Source organism: Carcharhinus amblyrhynchos, chromosome 10, assembly GCF_965287045.1.
Source record: "Carcharhinus amblyrhynchos chromosome 10, sCarAmb.v2.hapA, whole genome shotgun sequence".
In the NCBI taxonomy this organism is placed as follows: domain Eukaryota; kingdom Metazoa; phylum Chordata; class Chondrichthyes; order Carcharhiniformes; family Carcharhinidae; genus Carcharhinus; species Carcharhinus amblyrhynchos.
In genome coordinates this window covers 76702693-76729026 of record NC_137333.1, presented here as the reverse complement: position 1 = coordinate 76729026, position 26334 = coordinate 76702693, and the positions used below count along the sequence as shown (strand labels likewise).

The 26334-nt window shown below is 42.0% G+C and overlaps 1 protein-coding gene across 7 annotated transcripts in view; it reads right to left on the bottom strand.

The window, feature by feature from the left end:
• The window catches only part of LOC145349086 (microtubule-associated tumor suppressor candidate 2-like), a 453839-nt gene extending 442828 nt beyond the window's left edge, over positions 1–11011 (bottom strand). For 4 of the 7 annotated variants that reach the window (XR_013888055.1, XM_080197409.1, XM_080197414.1 and 1 more), the window contains exon 1: positions 10933–11011. The gene's annotated coding sequence lies outside the window, so the exon portion shown is untranslated. The remainder of the gene's footprint in view (positions 1–10932) is intronic. The other 3 variants (XM_080197410.1, XM_080197411.1, XM_080197413.1) reach the window with 3 other exon arrangements.
• Between the last annotated feature and the right edge of the window lie 15323 nt (positions 11012–26334).

Sequence of the window (26334 nt, the reverse complement as noted above, 5' to 3'; positions counted from 1 at the left end):
ACAACTCCTCTGTCATTGAAAATGAACTTTTACAACCATGGAGTCTCATTCCTTCTGATTTAAATATTGCTAGAATTTTTTTTAAATGTAAACTTTTTCTTCCTGCCTCTTATTTCTCTCTCTCTTAATCCCATCTTTCTTTGTCTTTCTTTACTTCACTTTCCATAGATGACCTGATATTGAAATAACTATTCTAACATACTTCCTAGTTAGACACTGCAAGTAAGAAATTAGATTCATTAGTGCCCATTTTCTGGGTGCTATAACTGCTCTCAGTGCTCTAAAATGGTGTCCATAGACACCATAAATGGACCTTGCTTTGCAAGAGAGTGGGAAATGTTTCAATAAATGTCATGCAACCTGCTTGGTTGATGTGGCTGGCATGGTTGAATAACTGCGAGAATTTAATCTGAGGCTTGTTGCAGTGCTAAGTATGTGAGGGTAAGGTAAAGCATTTGAGTATTTGGTATCTGATTGACAGAGATTGTTGGTAAGTAATATGGCACTGTGGTGATTTGTGCAGAATCAGAAGCTAGTGGTGAATTTGGTAGGATATGACATTTGAAGAGGCATTCACTAACATTAGCTTCTTGTGAGAGCATTGAATTTTTTTGATACTGCATTCCATTCATTGCGCTTGGCTCCTGGTATTCACTCCCCTGTTATGTGCCTTATGTGTGCGTTTGGAAGACCTCCTGGCCCATACAATTACAGGATCTCTCCTATTTTCCACTTCCACCACCAAGGCCTCCAATGCAGCATTGAATGTGTCATTTCAGGTCAGTGATTTCATTTGATCACTGTTAGATGTCACATTATGACTGAAGTCATTTGAAGTCCTCTCTCCGACATCGTGCCATTCTCCAAACTTTCCCAAGTCATAGTCATTTCTTGCAAGACTGACAACTTCATTGAAAGTCAGAATGCAGCACCCTTTTAAAGAGGTGCAGCTAGTTTTAAACAGTGTTACGAAGTTACAATTTTGGGAACACTGCATGAAGCTAATGAGCAGAATGGTTCACCCCGGCTGTACGCAGAAATTATTCAAATGAACAGACAGCATAAAGTTGGCCCATTGCCTATACAGTATCGCTATTCCGATGCCAGTTTTCAGAAGCTATCAAATTTAGATCACAAGTTTTAAACAATGGTTCCAGACTAAATGGGAATCATTTCACTGAAAGTAATGGGTGAGACACAATTTTCCAAAAGTCTAATGCATGTTAGTACAGTGAAAAATTTTGACATCGTTCTGTGCTCATTTGTACTCGTCTGTGATAATCTGCATTCCGAAGTGATTTTTTGGTCATAATTTGACATCTAACAGTGATCAAATGAAATCACTGACCTGAAATGACACACTCAAACCTCATCAATTGTGAACATTTATTTTCCTTCAAAATGGTTAAGTGTTCAACTGACATAATTGGTGATCAACAACATGATCAGCATCAAAGCGCTCAGCAGAAAGCATTGAACTGATGCCTTAAGTAATAAAGGACTGTAAAGTTTCATATATCAGATTTTACTAAATCCCAGCTGATAGAGTGTTCGCCATAGGGTCAGTGCACAAATCACTTTGGTGAATGTAATAGCACTGGGTGCAAAGACCCGAAAGAACGGGTGCATTAAACAATTTTCCAAATAAAATTACTAATTGGTTCACAAAACAATAACATGTGAATTTATATAGTGCTTTTAGCATAATGCAAATGTACCAGGAGTATTGTCAGTCAAAATTTGACAGAAATCTGTGTTAATATTAGATCTCTCAGAAATGTCCTAAGGCACTTTTCATTGCATCAAATCTGCAAGTTGTTAATAATACACAGTAGATTATTATCTTACAATATATGTGAAATCCTGGCGGTGAGACTTTTAAACCCAGAGCATTAGTTTTGTATACTATTTATATACTATTCAGAAACTTAAATGGTGACTGGTCCATTCCATGATGAATGAGAGCTCCCTTCCAAGCATTTAAGATGTTAAACCAGATTTACATACTGTTCAATATAAAATTATCACATGGGCCAACAATTGGGTGGCAGGGTGATGGAGGAGAGGCTGAGGTTTGGCAGGAGGCTGAAGGTTCAGGTGCAAAGGTCAGCAGAGGGTGAAGAGGTCCAGGCCTAGGAAGGGTGGTAAGTGTAGGCTTTGACGTTGAGGAGTGTTGGGCCATGTATGCTTTGAAGCTGGGGGGATGGTAGGGCATGTAGGTCTCGAGACTTTTGGGTAGAGACGTTATGGAGGATGTGGGCCTTGAGACTGGGGAGGGGTGTATAATCCAGAAATGGATATAGGCCTTGAGACTGAGGGATGGGAATGAAGTTTGCAGATTTTGGCACTGTTTGGGGGGGCAGATGGGGAAACATCGCATGGTGTGCAGGCACTGAGACTTGGGGATTACTGGAGTACTGGAGGGTGTAGGCCTGAGACTGGGGGGGGGGGGGCGGGATTTAGGCCCAGAACTGGGAATGGTGGTGGGGGCGATGCAGTGGTGGTGGGGAAAAGGGGGGGGGGGGCAATGCTGTTAAGGCCCAAGATTATTGCAGAGCCTTAGTGACTTGCATGTTTTATGTTTTATCATTTCATGCTATACTTTGAAATTTACCTCCTCTGCATCCTAATTTCTTAATGGTGTCACATTTACTTTGATACTTACCTTGTTCCACCCCCCCCCCCCCCCCCGCCCCCCCCGCCCCCCAGAGCGAGTCACCTTGGCAGAGTCAGCACAGCAGAGCTGCTGGAGGGAAGGGGTTACATACCAGCATGGATTTATGAAAGGGAAATCATACTTGACAAATCTACTGGAATTCTTTGAGGATGCAACTAGTTGTGTTGATAAGGGGAAACCAGTGGGTGTGATCATTTGGAGTTTCAGAAGGCTTTTGACAAAGTCCCAATAAGAGATTAGCATGTAGAATTAAATTATATGGGATTGGAGAGTAGTGTATTGAGATGGATAGAAAACTGGTTGGCAGACAGGAAACAAACAGTAGGAATGATGAGTATTTTCCAAATGGCAGGCATTGATTAGTGGGGTACCACAGGGATCAGTGCTGGAAACCTAGCTATTCACTATATATATTGATTTAGATAAGGGAATTAAATACAATCTCTCCAAATTTGCAGATGATGCAAAACTGGGCTGGAGGGTAAGCTGTGAAGAGGATGCAGCGATCCTTCAGTGTGAAAAGACAAGTTGAGTGAAAGGGCATATGATTGGCAGATGCAGTATAATTTGGATAAATGTCAGGTTATCCACTTTCGTAGCAAAAATGGGAAAGCAGATTACTATCCGAATGGTCATAAGTTAGAGAGGGGAATGTGCAATGAGACCTGGGTGTCCTGGTACACAAGTCCCTGAAGGTAAGCATGCAGATGCTGCTGGCAGTAAAAAAGGCAAATGATATGTTGGTCTTCGCAGCAAGAGGGTTTGACTACAAGACAGGGACGTCTTAATACAATTATATAGAGTCAGGTGAAGCCACACCTGGAATATTGTGTGCAGTTTTGGAAATGCATGACTGGCATATGAGGAGAGATTGAATTGGTTAAGATTGTATTTGCTGAAGTACAGAAGAATAATATTCCAAAGGGATTAGACAGGATAGATGCCAGAAGGATATTTCTGATGATGGGAGTATCCAGAACCAGGGATCATAGTCTGAGGATACAGGATAGTCCATTTAGAACAGAGATTAAGAAAAATTTCTTCACCCAGAGAGTGCTCAGCCTGTGGAATTCATTGCCACAGAAAGCTGTTGAGGCCAAAACATTGAATGTTTTCAAGAAGCAGTTAGCTAAAACACTTGAGACGAACGGGTCAAGGGATATGAGGAAAGATGGGATCTGGGTACTGAATTAGATGATCAGCCATGATCAAAATGAATAACGGAGCAGGCTTGAAGGGCCAAATGGTCGCCTGTTCCTATTTTTCTATGTTTCTATGCAATGGATGAGTTGAGGGAGAGAAAAAACTTTGATAATAAAACAATAAAATTTGTTTATTTTCTGAATCATAACATGTAGAAAAGTTGCATTGATATCCTCCTGATCGTTTTAATGCCTAATGATTTCCTTTGATGCCTAATGATTGCTTCCACAAATTTAACAAGCTGTGATGATCTTTGAGCATAAAAGTGCTCCCATCATGCAGTGAAGTTCAATGAACACAATGTGCCCAACTTTACCAATCAGAGCCTAAGGGCCGGAATCCTCGTTCCAGCATGCCTCTACGCTTTTTGCCAGCTCTGATCCGGTCTGCGCTGTGGGACCGTCCAGATCTCTGAACTGCGCGTGCGCAGTTCAGAAAAAATTGGAGGCAGTGCACCCGGGCTGTGGGCTGCAGCGCGCGGCTGTGGCGGTTTGTGTCTTCTGAAAGATTGCTTCCTGCTGTGTTTCCTGGTCAGCTTACCCAGGTGGACCAATTCCAATAGAACATCAGTAATTCCCTTTGGAAGGCAGGTCTATGCCAGACTGTATCCTGTTTTGGTAGTTCGACCTGATGGGTCCACTATCAATATCCGATACAAGGAGCCTAAAAAACTTAATGTGATGCCAGTCGATGCTTCCCTTCTGCTGGAAGCTGAAAGGAAAGCAAGATTGCGCAAACGTGTTCCCAAAAGAGCTAGACCGAAAGAGGAGCAATTTGAAGATGAATTTAAAGTTGACAATTACAGCAAACTCTGGACAAAGAAGTAGTCTTCAAAGTTTTGGATTTTATAAACAACCATCACTGGACTGCTTGACTGGTGTTGACATCAGTGGAACTTTGACAACTGCACATATTATTGTGACGTCATTAATAAGAGCACATAGGTGATGACAAATGAATATTGTTTTTGCAAACAAGACTCACACCAAATTGCACCATTTGATGTTAAATGATGCACCGACAATTTGGAGCGGAACTGAATGCACTCAATTGAATGCAGAATCAATGTCAAAATTTTCTGGTGGGGAATTCTGATACATTAATTCAATATCTGACCTCCTGCATGTGAGAGAAAGTTCCAACTGTTGGTCGGGAAGTACATTTATTTTCAAAGTACATAAATAATTCGTGATTTGTTAATAGAGATAGTCTTGTCTGAGGCCAAAACTCAACCACCCCTTCTTCAATGCGTTTCAACTTGTGATATTTGAATCTCTAACCTCAGGAGAAGGTTCTAATGTCACTTAATTGTCTTTCATTTCCCATTCCTAAACTAGCACACCTGCAAGCTATTTCCCCCAGCTGGTCAATCTGGCTGCTTAGTTTATTAATGCTGAGAGAGAGGCAGCAAGCACAGACTCAAAGGTGCTTCTGGGCTTCTGATGTTTACATTGCATTTAAAATAATCAATTAATAATAGGCTAAATTTAAGTTTAAATTAAATTTAAAAGATTGCAGACTTCAATTTCCATTTGTTAATTGAGTGCAGTTGGAGACGAGTTCAATGAAAATGTTTTTTTTACAAAGATGCCCTTAGTAAAAAGAATGTTAACAGATCTTCAAATGAGCTAAAATGCAAATTCTTTCTGGTTTTATTGCACTGTTTAATAAAGGTTGAATTAAGCTGTGCTTTGGATTGTGGTTTTAACATCCTTTCAACTTATTTGAATAATCAATAAAAACAACAGAAAATCACACTGTGACCAAACTAGCACGTAAAAATGTGCATCTCTTTACAAAATACCCAAGCGTAGCATCATAATGTGCACCTATTTATTAACGGTGGAGTCTCTTTTCAACTGAAATCTCTGTATTCTATCACTAAACAGCGTTCCTAATTAATGAGAAATGCCAGGTCAATTCATAAAATAAGCAACTTCAGAATTATTTACCAGTAATTTCTAATGATTGTTGCCTTACATTTAATGTACATTATGGGACATTGAAAGAGAAGCATAAATTTGTCTGTGGAGTTTCAAACAGACATCGGTGTGCATCTGAGAGGCAATAACACATTCGCGATTTTTGGAGAGGAAAGCGGTCTTTGCAAAGACTGGAGGTTGGATTATTTTTGAAGAAGGATGATAATGGCTGTTTTGAAAGGTAGCGAAATAGTACTTGAGGAGAGCAGGCCATTTATAATGTCTGTTAGCATGGTGGTGGGTGGTGGGAGGGGGTGCGGTTGGGGTGCACAAAAAGAGAACTGGCAGTCAGCATGGGATTGAGGGAGCAGGAGGAGGTGGATCTCCTGGATGCGTTAAGCTCCATGAAGACAGATGGGAAATAAACTAGGAAGAAGGAGAGATTCAGGTAAGAGTGAGAGTCAGCATGGAAACAAGAGTTGGTGGCAAGAGGGAGAACAGCAAGTGCAGCTGAACTTATCGTTTGTTTATAACAAAGAAGCCTATGAGTTCTTTACAACTAGTAAAGGTGAGTATGGTGGAAGTTAAGGCAAGCCTCTAGTAATGCACAAAACCAGTTATTGGTATTCCTCAAAAGAATTGTTCCTCATGTGAAAATTCCTATCTGCTATCAGACTTTTTTATTTTTCAAAAACATTTTACTTATTTTCCTTCATCTCCTGAAACTCCTATTCTATTCAACATACCCTGCAATCAAGTGGGTGGGCAAATGACTGGCCTCTGGTCTGTGCCCATGCTTTCCTAAGTGTTAATTTGTGCATAACAGTGGCCCACCCATTGATTTCCAACCCTTTCTGTGGGGAAAACAGACAGGCGCAAGCTACATGGTGTCACTCTACATCACGGGCCATTGGCATTTCAACATTTTGACCACTTTGTGTCCCAGATTTAAATGAATCTGATATCCTTTTGAAAGATAAGCTTCTGAAAATACTCTGGCAGGTATTCAATATTTATCTATAAAACAAATTACTGTTGGGATTCCCCCCAAAAATTTCCATGTGTCATAATGGCAAAAATAACAGGGTGATCCATACTGGTCTCTCAGGAATGTGCCACATTGAGTGTGAAAGGATTACAGTCTTTTTTTTGCAGAGTTGGGAATTTTGCGCTGGTTGGGGGGTGGGGGGGGGGGGGGGGGGGTGGTGGTGGTGGAGAAGGGGAAGAGGGACCTACACATGCCAGTGCAGTGAGCTCAGCTCCTGAGTGCTTGGGCACCATTTCACAAGGGCAGCCTTATCTCGGATTGCACTGGTAGACCCCCTCCCTCACACCACAAAAATCAAGAACCCCAATCGATGGCACGTTCCTTCAACTCTTCCCCAGAGATCTCCTCTGCCCCATTCTAGACATGCTCCCCACCAAGACCCCAACATGACTCCCTAATCAGCATCGCCAACATACTCCTATCAGGATCCCCACTTTCCCCCCATCAAGACCGCCTTCTCAATCCATCGCTGCATGACCCAGCCTATCAGCTCTCCAAAGAACAAAAGAACAAAGAACATTACAGCACAGGAACGGGCCTTTTGGCCCTCCAAGTCTGCACTGACCATGCTACCCGACTGAACTAAGACCCTCTATCCTTCCAGGAACCATATCCCTCTATTCCCATCCTATTCATGTATTTGTCCAGATGCCCCTTAAAACTCACTATGTGTGAGGGACAAGGTTTAAAGGAGATGTACAAGGCAAGTTTTTTTACACAGGGAGTGGTGGATGCCTGGAACTCGCTTCCACCACCTACCTGGCAGCGAGTTCCAGGCATCCACGACTCTGTGTAAAAAACTTGCCTTGTACATCTCCTTTAAACCTTGTCCCTCACAACTTAAACCTATGCCCCCGAGTAATTGACTCTTCCACCCTGGGAAAAAGCTTCTGACTATCCACTCTGTCCATGCTTCTCATAATCTTGTAGACTTCTATCAGGTCGCCCCTCATTCTCCGTCATTCCAGTGAGAACAAACCAAGTTTCTCCAACCTCTCCTCATAGCTAATGCCCTCCATATCAGGCAACATTCTAGTAATTTTTTTCTGTACCCTCTCCAAAGTCTTCACATCCTTCTGGTAGTGTGGAGACCAGAATTGAACACTATATTCCACGTGCAGCCCAACTAAGGTTCTATAGGGCTGCAACATGACTTACCAATTTTTAAACTCAATGCCCCGGCCGATGAAGGCAAGCATGCTGTATGCCTTCCTGACTCTCTTCTCCATCTGCGTTGCGACTTTCAGTGACCCGTGTACCTGTACACCTAGATCCCTCTGCCCTACCCTCAATCATCTTTGTCACTTCCTCGAAAAACTCAATCGTTAGTGAGACATGACCTTCCCTTCACAAAACCATGTTGCCTCTCACTAATATGTCCATTTATTTCCAAGTGGGAGTAAATCCTGTCTCAAAGCAATACTCTTAAGGGTTCTGCCATTTATTGTATATTTTCTATTCTTATTAGACCTTCCAAAATGCATTACCTCACATTTGTTTAGATTAATCTCAGTCTGCCATTTCTCCGTCCAAGTCTCCAACCGATCTATATCCTGCTGTATTCTCTGATGGTCCTCATCGCTATCCGCAAATCCACCAACCTTTGTGTCATCTGCAAACTTACTAATCAAACCAGTTACATTTTCTCCAAATCATTTATATATTACAAACAGCAAAGGTTCCAGCACTGATCCTGGAGGAATGCCACTTGTCACAGCCCTCCACTCAGAAACACACCCTTCCACTGCTACTCCCTGTCTTCTACGACGAAGCCAGTTCTGTATTCACCTTGCCAGCTCAGCTCTGATCCCATGTGACTTAACCTTCTGCACCAGTCTGCCATGAGAGACCTTGTCAAAGGCCTTCCTGAAGTCCATGCAGACAACATCCACTCATCTTTGTCTCATCTACCCTCAATCATCTTTGTCACTTCCTCGAAAAACTCAATCGTTAGTGACACATGAACTTCCTTTTACAAAAACAATGTTGCTTCTCGCTAATACGTCCACTTATTTCCAAGAGTAAATCCTTTCCAATAATTTCCCTACCAATGGCGTTAGCCTGTAAGTACTTGGATTATTCTTGCTACCTTTCTTAAATAAAGGAACAACACTGGCTATTCTCCAATCTTCTGGGACCTCTCCTGCAGCCAGTGAGGATACAAAGATTTCTTCAAGCCCCCAGCAATTTCCTCCCTTGCATCTCTCAGTATTTTTGGGTATATCACATCAGGCCCTGGGGACTTGTCTACCTTAATGTTTCTCAAGAATCCCAATACCTCCTTCTTTTCGAACTCAACATGACTCGAACTATCTCCACACTCTTTCCCAAAATAATCATCCACCAAGAACTTCTCTTTGGTAAATACTGGCACAAAGTACTTATTTAATACCTCACCCATTTCTTCTGGCTCCATGCATAGATTCCCTCCCCTGTCCTTGAGTGAGCCAACCCTCTCACTGGCTATCCTCTTGCTCTTTATATATGTATAAAAAGCTTTGGGATTTTCCTTAATCCTGCTGGGCAATGATTTTTCATGACTCATTTTAGTCTTCCTTGTACCTTGCTTAAGTTTCTTTCTACTTTCCTTGTATTCCACACTTGCTTCATGTGTTTCCAGCCTCCTACCCTTGACAAATGCTTCCTTTTTCTCTTTGACTAGGCTCACAATATCTCTCATTATCCAGGGTTCCCAAAACTTGCCATACTTATCTTTCATCCTCACCATAATCCCTATCAACTTACATTTGAAAGCCTCCCACATGCCAGATGTGGATTTGCCCTCGAACGTCTGCTCCCAATCTACATTCTTCCCTTCCTGCCTAATGCTATTGTAATTAGCCTTCCCCAGTTTAGCACCTTAACCTGAGGACTACACTTTTCTTTATCCATCAGTACCTTGAGGCTTACTGAATTGTGGTCACTGTTCGCCCATGCATACCTCCCCTGCCATTGCCTCCACTCAGGCTCCACCCCTTGGCAGTGCCCTGGCACACTGACAGTGCCCAACTGTCTAGTGGCAGGTGGGCACACCCTAATGGTCATTACCTGGTCATGCCCCTGACCACCCAGGGGCTCCAGTAGCCTCTCAGCCCCCTGGCACACCCATCGCAACAGGTCTCCGCTTGCGGAGACCAATAGTGACTTATCGCGCCTGAAGGCAGGTGAATTCCATACGCTGAGATTTGAACAGGCTATGCTTATTTAAATACTACTTTAAATATGCTAATCGGACTCCCAGCCATCCTGTTTGTTCCATTAGGAAGGGTCTGGTAAATTGCAAATTGTACGATGCTGAATGTATAATGGATTTTTAGGCCCAGACGCTATTCTCCAGGACAGGTGCAGTCTGGTGGGTTAGGGAATCACTCCCTACTTTTCATGTGTTGGTATTAGCGGACAGGATCTGTGCAGAAGTTTAAAGAAAGGTGTGCAACGACAGCCACTAGATCTGTATACAGAAAACTGTGCAACTGCATTGTCCTGACAATTCAGCAGTGTCAATTAAAGATATTACCAACACCGACATTCAACTAAGCTTAGCAAATCAGAAAAGCACATGTTAAATATTTGTGTTGTCATTATCTCACAATGGACTATGGAGGGTCCTTTAATGCAATTGGGAAAATTACCTCACTTGAGATTTATTTCAACTTTTCATTAATTCAGAGCACCTACACAGTTAAGGATTTAACACTTCCATATTTAACATCTTACAGCACTAAATTAAGCATGCTGACACTTCGGCCAACTCTAGCACCATAAAACTGCTCCATTGTTGTCCTGCCAAAATAACTCCCTCACTTCCAATTTTACCATTACTTGGAGCAGAACGAACCGATTAAATAACTAATTCGTTATGTCTGCAACTACAGTATAGATCAAACAGACCGTGAACGGCACCTACCAGAATGAAAGCTATTCTTCAGAAACCGAGTCCGTCTGATAAGAATTAGCTGATCAAAGTAATGGATAATTTGACTGCTTTATATCTCAAACACGACAGCCTTAGTTCCACATCAATTGCAGGACGCAGTTAGTGTACTGATAGTGTCACACTTAAGTGACAAGAAATAACTTACCAGGAATAGCAGAAAGGACAATTATTGGCGAAAAACAAGACTCTCTTGATGTTAAAACAACATTATTCCTGTAACAAAAGAGAATGTTATTGGGGTTGAGGCTGATGGTCAAAACTCCAAGAAGTTGTGCAATAGAATATAATGAATGCATTATAACTAGACTATTTATTAACGAGCCTGATACTGATATGTTCCTTCAATGTCCAGTAAAACCAACATGATAATCACAAGTAGATTTTTCTTCAGGCTTTTTTTTTCGGTGCTTTTGTTTGTCCTTCTCGAAACCCGCACAACTTTTCAATATTTGGAGAAAATCAATTGAGATTTTGAAACTGCAGTTCCCTTCTAGGAGATCCTAGATGTTACGACCAGTCACACTTCGCCTCTCCCAGCTATGTATTGTAAACACAACTGAAAGACAAACAGCTGCCTCCCTTACACTAAATAATACAGGAGAACGCGAGGAGTTATTGTCACATTTCGCACATCTGCCCACAAAGCATCTCAGCTGACAGCTGTGGTGTTTCTGCAGATGTTGCCCCTGCACAGACTGCAATCTTTGATCCCTTTTCCGCAAATCAGTGTTCGCTAGCCGACGCCGGCTTCCTCGCCTGCATCAACAATACACCATGGACATACCTTCCGCCATGTACTGAGCGAGGATCAGTGCAAAGGGCAGCTACCTGCGCTCCGGTGCGGAGCTATCACAGGCAGATCACAGCGGCCGCTCCGCCGGCGCTGCGAAGACCGGTCGGGAAAGAACGGACCGGATTGGGTCGGATTGGCAGCAATTTGTACCATCCCGCTCGATCCCACACTCCAGCAAATTCAGCAAGGTAGATTGCGACCAACAGCGTCTCCTACCGATTCATCCAGGGCACCAGCAATAATAATCCACTGAAAATTAATGCGATTGATAGAAGGATATTTATAATGCAATATCCTATTATTAATGAGGATATGGGTACAAAGTTGTTAAAACTTCTGCCTGACGAGCGATTGGAGAGTTTATTTTAAAATGGCTATAACATAGATGGAAAACTATCAACAACGATTAAAAGAGCAGTTGATGGAAATAGTTTGGGGCCTACAAAATACTTACACTTCAGTTTTAAAAATGGAAGAAGGAGTTCGCCACTTCTATTAGCAGCTCAGATTAAATAAACATGATCCCAAATCGATTAAGAAGCAAATTAGGCGCAGCATGGCGGCACAGTGTAACCACTACCACCTCACAGCATCAGCCTTGAGCGATTGTTTTTTGTTTCTCCCCGTGTTTGTGTGGGCTTCATCTGGGTGCTCCCGTTTTCTCCCACAGTCCAAAGATGTGCAGGTTAGGTGGATTAGCCATGCTAAAATTGTCCTTTAGTGTCCCAAGATGTGCAGGCTAGCAGGGTAAATGCATTGGGTTATGGATAAGATGCTCTATCAGAGAGTTGGTGCAGATTCAATAGGTGGAATGACCTCCTTCTGCAGTGTAGGAATTCTCTGATTCTATGAAGTGTTGCGAAGAGGAAAAAGGGCCAGGCCAAAATCACACAAAGAAAGGAGCGGAATGTGCAGAGATGTTGCAAGGTAGGCTGGTCTATGGAATGAATGAGGTAACAGTCCAAAATAAATTATTGTCAGAACCCAAAGAAGGCCACTGAGATAGCCTTATTATTGGAGAATGTAGACAAAAGAGATCAGGAACTATAGAAAATTGCAGATAGCAGTGTCTTCCAGTTTGGGAAAGGGGCCTTATGCAATGCCCATCCCTCAGCTGTAAATATCCCAGCATCCCAGGCAGTGGTGGAGCCGTAGTGGCATCACCAGGCAGTTAAGGGAAGTTGAGGACTGCTTTCAGACTCCTATGAAGCCTTTTCCAGACTATTGGAAGTGGTGCAGAATATCACAATTGAGGCTAAGGTACAGGGACAGTTAAAATGCGTGCAATTTTGAAAAAAGACCAAGGCCAGTATTGGACCATATCTTGCAGATAGGCTCACAACCAGACACAATGCAATTAATTTGTACTTCCAGCATAAAGGTTGCCCCTATAATGGTGGATTTATTAGTAAGTGGCCACCCATTAAAATGGAAATGGACTGTAGTCTCCACTATTGGGAGGCAGGCTTATAATTGTCTCTGGGTTGTATTCACCGCCTGAACTTAGAAAGCACAAAGGCCAGGCTGCCACCTACACAGAGGAACCATTGCAGATAAAGGGCACCACGGTTATCCTTGTGACTTACAGGCAACAGTTGGCTCGACTTCTACTTATCATTGTACGGAGATAAAGACTCAGCCTTATGCGGAGGGATTGACTCCAATGCATTAGACTGGACTGGCTAGAGTTCTTTAGGCTAAACATGGGGGGACTATACAAAGTCATCATATGAATCCTGAAGTCCTCCAAGGAGGGCTTGGGAAAATAAGGGGAGACAAACTAAAATTTATGTTGACCTCGATGCTATGCCTAAATATTTTAGAGCGTGACCACTTCAATAATCCCTATTGAAAAAGGTAGAAACCTGGAAAAGCTGAGCATCAGAAGACCCTATAGTTCGCACAGTAGGCTGTACCCATTATTCCTGTTCTTAAACCAGATAAGTTAGTCCAACTTTGTGAAAACTATTGTAGCCAAACAGGCCATCTAAATGGCGTTTTGTAAAGCACTCTGGGACAACTGGGCAAGAAACTAAACTGACAGGCTGCAGTTTAAAGACAGACAAACAGGCTGCAACCCTGATGAGTGAATACACAGGATATGGGCTATCTCCAGGATGAAAGAGACTTTCTGGTCACACTGGGTTGTGTGCCAGACGTAAAGGCACCGTGAATCCTTATTTAGGAGGAAGGTATGTGACCTATGTGCCTACAACACCTACGGAGATGGCTGCCGGGGACACACCCAGAGATCGGTGTGGTAGCACCTGATTGGACTCTTATCGATCAGGGTGATCAAGTCCTGATCGATTGATTGGCAATGGCCAAAAAAAAGGGCATGAAACCAAACGGGGTATAAAGGATGCTGCACAACCAGGAATCTCTCTCTCTCTCTTACCCCACGAACGAGCTACAACAATGGTGAACATCGCCAGCAAAAGGAGAGCCACCACACCTGAGAAGGAAGAAAGAGAGACTACAGCCAGAATGCCAGACCAGAGCAAAGGACCAAACTACACAGACAACTACCAAGACCAGCACACAGATAAAGGCCAGTATCTGTCTGGGTATTTGTCAGTCACACAAAGTTAAGTCAAGGTCTTGTATTGTACTTGAATTCTAGCATTTTCTGTAAGATAACTTATTGTTGGTCAGGTGGGTGATGATTGATTATGTGGGTTTAAATAAATATTGTTTGTACTATTAAGACGTCTACTCAAAGTTATTTGTCCACCGTATAAGGGTTAAAACAGGCTGATTTTTACAACACTATAAGCTTATGATCAGTAGGGTTAAAACAGGCTGATTTTTACAACACTATAAGCTTATGATCAGTAGGGTTTCTAAGCTTGATAAATAAGTTACCACAAATCCAAGACCTGTATGCCCGGTTAACTGAGGGCCAAACATTTTCAAAGTTGGATGTGAGCCATGCATATCTTCATCTTGAACTAGATGAGGCCTCTCAAAATTACATAACAATTAATACTCACAAAGGCCTATATGAATACATTCATATGCCCTTTAGGGTCTCATCTCCATGTACCTATTTTCAACAGTCATGGAGAACATACTCCAAGGATTATCTCAGGTAGCGGTTCACCTAGACCATGTCTTGGTCACCGGAACTTCAAATGTTAACATCTAGTGAATCTGGAAGAGGTCTTATGGTGATTTTTGGAGGTTGGGATACATGTGAAAAGGGAAAAAAATGTGTCTTCCAAGCAAGTGTCATGACCTATTTGGGCTATCAGGCGGATGGCAAGGGCCTTCATCCAGTGGAAGACAAAGTGAGGGCCATAAAGGAGACACTAACTGCAAAGAACCCCACATAATTGAAATCCTTCCTGGGGTTTGTGAATTATTACAGGAAGTTTACTATGAATTTAGTTTTCAGTGTCCCCCCAACCCCCACTGCCCCCACCCCACATAGCCTCCTATGAAAACATTAAAGGTGGTCTTGGGGGTACAACAGCTAGAGGATTTCAACAGAGTTAAACAACAACTTTTGTCCTCTAATTTATTGACTCATTTGACCCCAAAAAGGACCTTATTTTGACACATAATGCCTCCCCTTATAAGGTTGGAGCAGTACTGGCACAGCACTCAAGAGATAGAACAGAGAAGCCTATTGTGTATGCATCTAGAACCCTCTTGGATGCCGAATGAAGGTATATTCCCAGTTTCACATGACCATTAATTTTATGCCAAATAATTATTTCTTGAAGCTTCCCCATCACTGAAGTTAAACTGGCTGGTTTGTAATTTCTGGGCTTATCCTTGCTATCTTCTTTGAACAACGTTGAAATGTTTGCTATTTTCTCATCCTCTGGCATCTCCCCTGCGTCTAAGGAAGACTAAAAGATTTTATGGTCCGTGCCTCTGCATGCTCCATTCTCACTATCTTCAATATCCTTGGATGCATCTCATCAACAGGTAAGTCTGTTAGGTACTGTCGCCAAGCTAAATTGCCCCTCGTTGTCAGATGGACTAGCTAGAGTAAGTGCAAGGGGTTATGGGGGTAGGGCCTAGGTTGGATTGTGGTCAGTGCAGACTCAATGGGCCAAGTGACCTTCTTTTGCACTGTAGGATTCTATGATCCATGATCTCATCTGGTCCTAGTGCCTTGTGAACGTTAAGTTCCGACAATCTATTCAACACTGCTTCCTTATCAATTTTGAGTTCTTCTAGAGACGCTGCGTTGGATTTTCTGGCCACACATACCCCAAGACTGGAAATTCCTAGCCAAGGTCAACAAACCTTTAAACGGTCCAAAGTTTCTGTCCTGCCCACAATGATTCCATTCGCAGGCCGGATGTGAAAATTTTGCATAGTTTTTTCCTCTGTCAAAAAGATCTGGATAGCACCTACCTCCTTTATAGTGAGGGCAAGGTATTCATTTAACAAGTTGTTTAACAAGTTCCTCTGATGCACAGCATCATATTGACAGCTTCCAGTTCGCAGGTCCTAACCGTCACCTATTCACCATGGATGGTCAATCTCTCTTCCATCCCACACCAGGACGGCTTGAGAACTCTTTGTTTCTTTCTTGAAAAGAGGCCTGAACGATTCCCATCCACCACCACTCTCCTTCACCTGGCTGAACTCGTTCTAATTCCAAACAACTTCTCCTTTAATTCATCCCACTTTCTCCAAATCAAAAGGAGTAGCAACGGGTACCCACATGGATCCTAGCTATGCTTGTCTTTTTATGGGAGATGTGGAATATTCCTTGTTCCAGGCCTACCCAGGTTTCTTCCCACAACTCCTTTGCTGGTACATCGATGACCATTTTAGTGCCGCTTCATGCTCTTGTCCAGACCTCGAAAAATTCATCAACTTTGCTTCCAGTTTCCACCTCTCCATCACCTTCACCTGGCTCAGCATTTCCCTTCGCTTCCTTGACATTTCAGTCTCTTTTTCTGGCAATAGACTATCTACCAATATCCATTACAAGCCCACTGACTCCCACAGCTATCTGGTCGACAGCTCTTCACACTCTACATCCTGTAAGGACTCCATCTTTTTGTCTCAACTCCTTCACCTCTGTCGCATTTTTTCCAATGATGCCACTTTCCAAAGTGGTGCTTCTAATATGTGCTTCTTTCCCCTCAACCTTGGATTCCATCTACAGTTGTTGCCAGAGTCCTCCGCAGAGTACAGTCCATCTCCCGCGCCAGACCCTCAATCCTTCCCCTCTCTCCCAGAACAAGGATAGAGTCCTCCTTGTTCTCACATTTCATCCCACCAGCCTCCACATACAAAGCATAATTCTCCATCATTTTCGCCAATTCCAGCGCGATGCCACCATCAAATACATCTTCCCTTCACTTACTCTGTTAGCATTCTGCAGAGACCATTCCCTCCGGGATAACCCAGTCCACTCCTCCACTATACTCAACACCTCTCCTGTCAGTAATGGCATCTTCGCATGCAATTGCAGATGGTGTAACACCTGTCCCTTTACCTCTTCTATGCTTACCATCCAAGGTCCAAAACATTCATTCCAGGTTAAGCAATATTTCACTTGCACCTCCTTTCAATCTGGTGTATTGCATTTGCTGCTCCCAACGTGGTCTCCTCTATATTGGAGAGACAAAGCATAGGCTGGGTGATTGCTTTGCTGAGCACCTTCGGTCTGTGCGCAATCAGGACCCTGACCTTCCGGTACTTGAATTTTAACACACAATCCTGCTCCCGTGCCTACATGTCTGTCCTTGACGTGCTGCAATGTTCCAGTGAAGCTCAACGCAAACTGGAGGAACAGCATCTCATCTTTTGGCTAGGCACTTTACAGCTTTCCAGTCTCAACATCGAATTCAACAACTTCAGATGATTTGCTTTACCCTACCTTGATCCCTTAATTTTTTTACTGTTCTCTACCTTTTATTTCTTTATTGCCTTTCTTTATTTTTCTTCCCCCCCCCCAACTTTATCCCCTTTCCCTACCCGTTGTCTCCCTTTTCTAAATGTTATGTCTGTCCCATCCATTTCCCCCAACATCTTCATCTGTCACAGTTTACCCTCATTTAGCTTTTCTGCCACTTAGCCGTTCATACCCTTTATTCTTTCTGCGGACAGGTATTCACAGTCTTTTCTCTTGGTTTCTGTGGCTATGACTCATCTTTCATTCCATCAACCTGCAGTATAAGTATCTCCCACTTTCTATGCCTTTTAGTTTTGACAAAGTGTCATCTGGATTCGAAATGTAAGCTCTTTTCTCTCCTTACAGATGCTGCTGGACCTGCTGAGATTTTCCAGCATTTTCTCTTTTTGTATTCATTTAACACCTCAGCCATGCTTCCTGCCTCCATGTTTAGATCCCTAATCAGGCCTATCCTTCCTTTTACCACATTTTTACAATTTATATGCCTACAGAAGACTTTGGGAGTCACTTTTATGTTGTCAGCCAGTCTTTCTCATAATCCCTTTTCACTTCTCTTTTTTCACCCCCCCTCTGAACTAGAAGAATACTCTGTCATCTTAACATCTATCAGTGTTAGAAGCCATGATTAAGGACTTTATAGCTGGGCGCTTGGAAAAATTCACAGTGAAAGGGAAATCATATTTAAACAATTCATTGGAGTTTGCTGAAATGTGATAGATCAAGGGGAACTGGTGAATATAATACTTAGATTTCCAGAGAGTATTTGATAAGGTGCCACATCAAAGGTTATTGCAGAAAATAAAACCTTACTGTGTAGTGGATAACACTGGCATAGATAGAAGATTGGCCAACTAATAGGAAATAGAGAGTAGACATGAGTGGGTTATTTTCTAGCTGGCAAGATGTAATGAGTGGTGTGCCACAGGGGTCAGTGTTGGGGTGTCAACTTTGTAACAATTCATATAAATGACTTGGGTTAAAGGACTGAAGGTATGGTTGTTAAATTTTCTGGTAATGCAAAAAAGTTGTGAAGTGGACATAAGGAGGCTATAAAGGGGTCTAGAGATGTTAGGTAAGCGGGCAAAGATCTAGCAAGTAGAGGATAATGGAGGAGAATGTGAAATGGTCCACTTTAGTGGGAAGAATAAAAGAGCAGTATATTATCTTAATGGTGAGAAATTGCAGAGCTCTGAGGTGCAGAGGAATTTAATGTCCTAGTGCATGAATTGCAAAAGGCTAGTATGCAATTAATTAGGAAAGCAAATCAGAGATAGGCAACAAATGCTGGCCTTATCATCAATGCCCACATCCCATGAAAAAAAACAAGTTCAGTAATAAAGTCACAATAAAATCATCCATTATTTCTTGAATTGATCAAGGTATCTGTTGGTTGTTGCTGTAAAACACATGAATTCCAGACAGTGAATTCAGAAGTTGAGCTTCATTTGTAATTGAGCATTGGCCATATTTATCGAGATTTTTAAGGTTATCATCTGACATACCTAATATGTTCAGACTGTGTAGACCTTCACTGCCTATAGCAATTTTTAATATTAATGGCTTGTTTATCTCGGTCAGAAATATTGAGGTCCATAAAACATTGCTCTATGCATTTTCAGAATGAATCAGATCAGAGGTCTGTTGCCTTCCAATTGAGTGTTGGAAATATTGTGGTCATCCACATTCATATTATACTTTTCCTGAGTGATGATTATAGTTCTAAGTTCCTCCCTTTCAATAACCTCTACACTTACTGTTACAATTAGGATGGTACATGTGTCCTCTCCTGTGAAATTAGGACAAAACATTGATTTAGTGTCTCAACCTTTTCTGAGTTCCCCACTAACTCCCTAGTCTCATCTTCCAAGGGACCAATATTCATTTTAGCAATTCTCTTCCTCTTTATATACTTATAGAAGTTTTTGCTGTCCTTTTTTATATTTTGCACTAGTATTCTTTTATAATTTACCTTTACTCTTTTTAATATTTCTTTAGTGACTGCTTATTGATCTTTAAAAAAAACCCCACTCTTCTAATGTACTTCTGGCCTTTGCAATATGGTGTGCCTTAGTTTTTGTCTTTATGTTATCCTTAACTGCCTTGCTTAACAATGGAAGTCCTTGCTCCCTCTTACCACATTTTCTCATCTCTGGGATATATGTTAGCTGGAAGGACATGAATATCTCCTTAAATATCTGCCACTGTTCATCAACTGTCCTACCTTTTAGTCTTCCCGCCCAATCCAGTCCAAATCTGTCCTCATGTCTATGTAATTTCCTTTGCTTACTTCCAGAATACTAGTATGGGATCCAGTTTTGCACCCTCAAACTGAATTTGAAATTGTATCATGCTATGATCACTATTCCCTAGAGGATTCTTAACTACATGATCTTTTATTAGCCCTAACTCATTACATAATACCAAATGTAAAATAGCCTGCTCCGTGGTTGGGGCAACCACTATACCCACAACATATCGCCCCAAAATCAATCTCTAATACTTTCAATGAACTCTCCCTCAAGGCTACCCTTGCTATTTGATTGTTCCAATCAATATGCATGTTAAAATCACCCGTGCCTTTCTTACAAGTTTTCATATGATCTGTCACTACCTTTTGTTTTCTGTTAGCACTCAGACTTATCATTACGCCTTCTTTAACTTTGACTTCCTAATTTTCCGTGTAACTGAACCCTCACCCCCCCACTATTTAGCTATCCAAGGTGGATTGGGACTTGATTTGTGTTGCTTCCAGAGCAGTTCTTCTGCTGTGTATGAAAGGTTGTGGCTTGTACACTTCTTAGGCAAATCTTCAAAAAACACACTGCCACCATGTTACATCCTTCTGCTCAACGTAAATGTATAAATCATACGGTACAGATTGGGAAACTAATAATATGCGTTCTCTAATTGAAGATAATGCTATATACTTACACAACTGCAAGACTGTGAGGCACATCTGACCTTGGCTGCTGTATACTGAATCCAGAGTTACTGGACTAATAAATCACATTCTGTCCTGGTAGTAGTGATTGACCACAGTGTAAGATCTGCATCTTTAAAAGGTACATACAAAATGGCACAGATATATTGTGATATAATGTGTATGTTACATTAGTGAATTATTATTCCCAGAATTATAATAAGAACATAAGAAATAGGAGCAGGACTAGGCCATCTAGCCCTTTGAGCCTGCCCCGCCATTCAATAAGATCATGGCTGATCTGTCGTGGCTCAGTTCCACATTCCCACCCTCTCCCCATAACCCTTAATCCCCTTGCCTATCAACCCGCGTCTTTAAAAATATTGAGTGAGGCAGCCTCCACCACTTCAACGGGCAGAGAATTCCAGAGATTCACCACCCTTTGAGTGAAGAAGTTCCTCCTCAACTCCGTTCTAAACCGCCCCCCCCTTTATCCTGAGGCTGTGCCCTCTAGTCCTACTGTCCTTTCTGAGCAGGAAGATGCCCATATGTTTGTCAATCCGTCAATTTTCCAGTTGCCCACCATCCTGATCCCCCACTACGCCCTACTATTCTACTCTGTCACACTGTACTCTGCTGCTATCCACATTTACCCACCTATCCTCGCTACTATCCTCTAATCTCAAGCTAATAAATACAAAAAGATATCTTTTAACATATTTAACTGAATTGTCCAAACAATTGGTGACAAGCTAATAGTGAAAATTCTACTGCCTCATTATATTTTCAATTCTCAGAGTACAACGAACGCAGCTGAGAATTACATGTTTCTCAATGAAGAGATATAAACCAACTGAGTCAACAGTACATGTTACATACCTTTCTAAAACTCCATTTATGTATAGAGTAATTGAATCAAATGACCTGTTTAGCCAAGAGAGGGCATCATTGCATGTTAAACTGCATACTACTAAAGCGAGATAAGATGCCTTGTGCATTCATCAGCTTCTTACTGTCAGCCTAAGATAAGACATTCTGGAAGATAGATGTTTTTATTGATTAACAATTATCACAAATACCTTCTGTTGGGATAAAGTTGCTTATGGGATACCATATTTTACTTTATGCTTCCTGGAACAATTACATTTTAAAAAATACTTCATTCTTACAATGATGTTTTTAACAATTCAGCAAATTCTTACTGTAAGTGGGCTTAATTGGGTATCAATCCTAAATCCTCCCATATATTTTCAATAATAATTTTTGCAGTCTTATCCGCATTACTTGCTAAACTGCTTTCTCTTAAGCTTCTGAAATTTCTTCATTCTGTAGATTAATAACATGGAGATGACTGGAAGGGATAAATTGTCTCAGTCGTATTTCAAAACAAGTATTTGTGAATCAGAGTGGAATTTGATACAGGCATTAAGCTTGCATGTGAAAGCAGTGTCAATTATAGTTTAACCTTTTGTATTAGTGGGAACACCCTTTTGTAGTTTTGATTATGAAAATACCCATGGTTCCACCTTTACAATAAATATTAACAGAGACAGTGGGAAGGCTTCTAAGCACCGCTTTAAATCTCAATAGAAGCTGTGCTACTCAATAAATGCATTAGAAAAATGCTGTCCAAGGAAAATACTTAATGGGTTAAATTAACAAGGAGGAAGTATTTCTTTAAATCTCAATAGAAGCTGCGCTACTTAATAAATGCATTAGGAGGTGTACAGTCACTACACCTGCTGACTCCCCAAAGCTTATCCACCATCTATAACGCACAAGTCTGGAGTGTGATAGAATATTCCCCGCTTGCCTGGAAGGGTGCAGCTCCAACAACACTCGAGAAGCTTGACACCATCTAGGACAAAGCAGCCTGCTTGATTGGTACCACATGCACTCCTTCCACCACTAATGCTCCTGTTAGTTTATCAATTCTAAGTACAGCCAGACTATCTAATACTTCCTCCTTGTTAATTTTAACCCATTAAGCATTTCACTTGGACAGCATTTTTCTCCTTAGAAAAGACAAATGCGAAGTATTCATTTAGTGCCTGAATCATGCCCCCACCTCCAGGTATAAATCTCCTTTTAGGTCCTCAGCTAATCCCACTCCTTTTACCACACCTTTATTAATTATCTGTCAATAGTAGACTTTTGGATTATGTCAGCTGCCAGTCTCTTCTCATACTCTCACTTTGCTTCTCTTGTTCGTTTGTTTTTTCTATACTGAGCCTGATTCTCAATTGTATTGTCTACCTGATAACTGTCATATGCAACCTTTTTCTGTTTCATCTTACTTGTTCTCTTTTGTCATCCAGTGAACACTGGATTGTTTGTCCCGTGTTTCCCCCTCATGGAAAAGTACCTAACTGTGCCCAAGTTAACTTCCATTTATAGGCAACTCATTGTTCAGTTACCATTTTGCCTGCCAATCTTTGATTCCAATTTATCTGGACGCTCTTTTAAGGCCCCAAGTAGACAAACTCAAATTAACTTAGGGACAAATTAAAAGGGGCAGCCCCCCCAAAAAGGAGGGGGGGGGAGGTCAGCCCGAACAAAAACCAAAGTCGAAAGGAAACTTAAAACATTAAATCAAAATGTGATTGTCGGGGTTTATCTGGACCAATACATTCTCACCAAAGTGTGCCCTTTCCCAGTTAATTATTCTTATTCTGGTTTGCTCCTTGTCTTTTTCCACAGCCAACAGAAACCTTATGATACGATGATTGTTCTCCCCTAAACATTCCCCTACTGACACTTGATCCACTTGGCCCACTCACTTCCATGAAGCAGATTCAGTAGAGCCTCCTTTTTCATTGGACTCATTGGAAACATACTGATGTATAAAATTTTCCTGAACTCACTGTATGAACTCTTGACTCTCTTTACCCTTTACATTACTATGAGCCCAGTCTATATTCAGATAATTGAAGACTCCCATTAGAACTTTATTCATTTCTTTGTTAGTTGCTTGGATATTTGCCTCTGTACATTTTTCCTATTAGCTGCTACATTAATGCAATGCATACTGCAGTGTAATGATGGTTCCATTGTTTGAGAGATAAAGCCAAATAGGTTCTGTCCTGAATCCCTCTGAGACATCCTCTCTCTTTCAGCACTGCAATGTTGTCCTTAATCAATATGGCTACCCCCTCCTCCTTGTTTCCATTCCCTATCTTTCCTGAAATATTATGTATCCAAACCTGCCCTTATTTGAGTGTGGTATCGCTTATTGCTACAACATCCTGGTACAAAACTTCCGATGTCTAAGTAGTAAAACCTAGAGTTTTGTCCATGTTGCACATCAGCACCCTGTAGAAGTCCTGGCACGCGTACATGTGTTATAATTGCCCAGGAAGTTCAAACTTCCAATGGGCTGAGTGGCATTTCCCTGACGCCTCCATGAAAGTCTATAACCCCAAGCTTAGTGTCAGAGGGTTGGTCCAGATATGTGGGACTTACTGGATACTTATCCTAGACATGTTATATAGGTTAATACTTGGCTTAACTCAGAGGTTAGCCAGTGTATTCAAAGGCAGCACCATAGCCAACACTCATATCCATGTCCCCTCCACTGTCACTCCCACCATTCTGACCTGACCCAACTACCCCAGACCCCCTCGACTACCCTCCCTGACCTGACCCGACTACCCAACCTGTCTGAATCCTGCTGACCCCTGACTGACTACTCACCCCAGTAATTCAACCCACCTACCCTCTTGACCTGATTACCACTGTGCCTTTAAGAAATGTATTTGTGTCATGTTTATTGTGCAGGATTTGTTTTAGCACTCAGTTCTATTATCTATGCTGCTTTGTCTGTACCCAGCAGCCCATGTTGTTACTACAGCAACATAATTGATCTTAATTGCCGGAATGTTACTTACCTGATGAAGGAGCAACGCTCTGAAAACTAGCAGATTTTGCTACCAAATAAACCTGTTGGACTTTAACCTGGTGTTGTGAGACTTCTTACTGTGTTTACCCCAGTCCAATGCTGGCATCTCCACATCATTAATCTGAACGTGTGCGGAGGTTGTTATTTTACTGTTTTCCCTTGGGGATTTTCAGAGTGGGACTTGATTAGGTTGATTGGCAAGTAATGTTATGTGACTGGATGCAGTTAGGCTCACAGAGAGAAACCCAGCTCATTTGCTGTTTGGGATCTTAAGTGAGAAGAAATTGCTGCCTGTCTCTTTCTCTCTCTGGATTTGGAAACTGGGATCTGCCAGAAAATAGGTCTCTTTCTCTGAAATTCTGCTACTTGAAGGTAGATCTTTCTCTGGAAACTGTTGTATGGGAGCCAGAAGGCAATTACCTTCTCTCCAGATGGATTAAAAGCCTGGAAATCTAGCATCCGTGTGAATATATCTGTTTTTGGTGCTGATTGGTTGTGAAATAGGATTTATATATATGGGATATTGCTAAATTGGAACTATAGAGATAGATAGCTGTTAAGACTTATACGTTGTCATATTTAAGTATTATAATTGCTAAAAAAATTGCTTTTGATTTTTGTTGTATTCTAACTGTGTTCTTAAATAAAGTTTGTTTTAATAAAAACTACCTAGTGGGTCAATAGAATGTTAAAATCAAATAATGTTGGAGTCTAGACTAATTTCATAATATACCTTGGAGTTTCTGATCTGGTCCCTAATGCCACCTAACCCTACTCGACTGTCTGCCCACTCACTCAAGCACTCACTCACCCACCCACATATCCACCCATTGAAAGACTTGAGATCTTTAAAATCTTACATGAATAAGACAGCCAATGATGTGAAAAGGAGACATGTCCTCTCTTCGCCTCTTTTCTTCTGCATTCATCAATCTTCCCCAGGGATGGCTGTGCCCTTCCATCTGTTTAGCAGCTGGGATTGGAAGTCCCAACTGAAATAATGGAGGTCAAAGTGCATATAGAACATAGAAAATAGAACATAGAACACTACAGCACAAACAGGCCCTTCGGCCCACGAGTTGCGCCGATCACATCAACACCTACCAATCTATAGACCTATCTATAACCCCCAATCCCATTAAATCCCATATACTCATCCAGAAGTCTTTTAGAAGACCCCAGCGAGTTCGCCTCCACCACCACTGACGGCAGCCGATTCCATTCACTCACCACCCTCTGAGTGAAAAACTTACCCCTAACATCACTTCTGTTCTTGCCTCCCCGCACCTTAAATCTGTGTCCTCTCGTAGCGACCATTTCAACCCGGGGAAATAGCCTCTGAGAATCCACCCTATCTATTCCTCTCAACATTTTATAAACTCCTATCAGGTCGCCTCTCAACCTTCGTCTCTCCAGGGAAAAGAGTCCCAGCTCCCTCAACCTAACTTCATAAGGCATGCCTCCCAGTCCAGGCAACATCCTTGTAAATCTCCTCTGTACCCTTTCAATAGCTTCTACGTCCTTCCTATAGTGAGGCGACCAGAACTGTGCACAGTACTCCAAATGAGGCCTGACAAGGGTCTTATAAAGTTGCAGCATTACCTCCCGATTCCTAAACTCAATCCCTCGATTAATGAAGGTCAGTACACCATACGCCTTCTTGACCACATCCTCCACCTGCGAGGCTGATTTAAGAGTCCTGTAGACCCGGACCCCAAGATCCTTCTGCTCTTCAACACTACTCAGACTCCTGCCCTTGATAGTGTACTCGTTCATCCCATTGGTTCTGCCAAAATGGACGACTACACATTTATCCGCGTTGAAGTCCATCTGCCACTTCTCCGCCCAGTCCTGCATCCTATTTATGTCCTGCTGCAACTTTTGACATCCTTCCAGACCATCCACAACACTACCGACCTTCGTGTCATCAGCGAACTTACTTACCCATCCCTCCACTTCCTCATCTAGGTCATTTATGAAAATGACAAACAGCAAGGGTCCTAGAACAGATCCCTGGGGCATTCCACTGGTGACTGACCTCCATGCCGA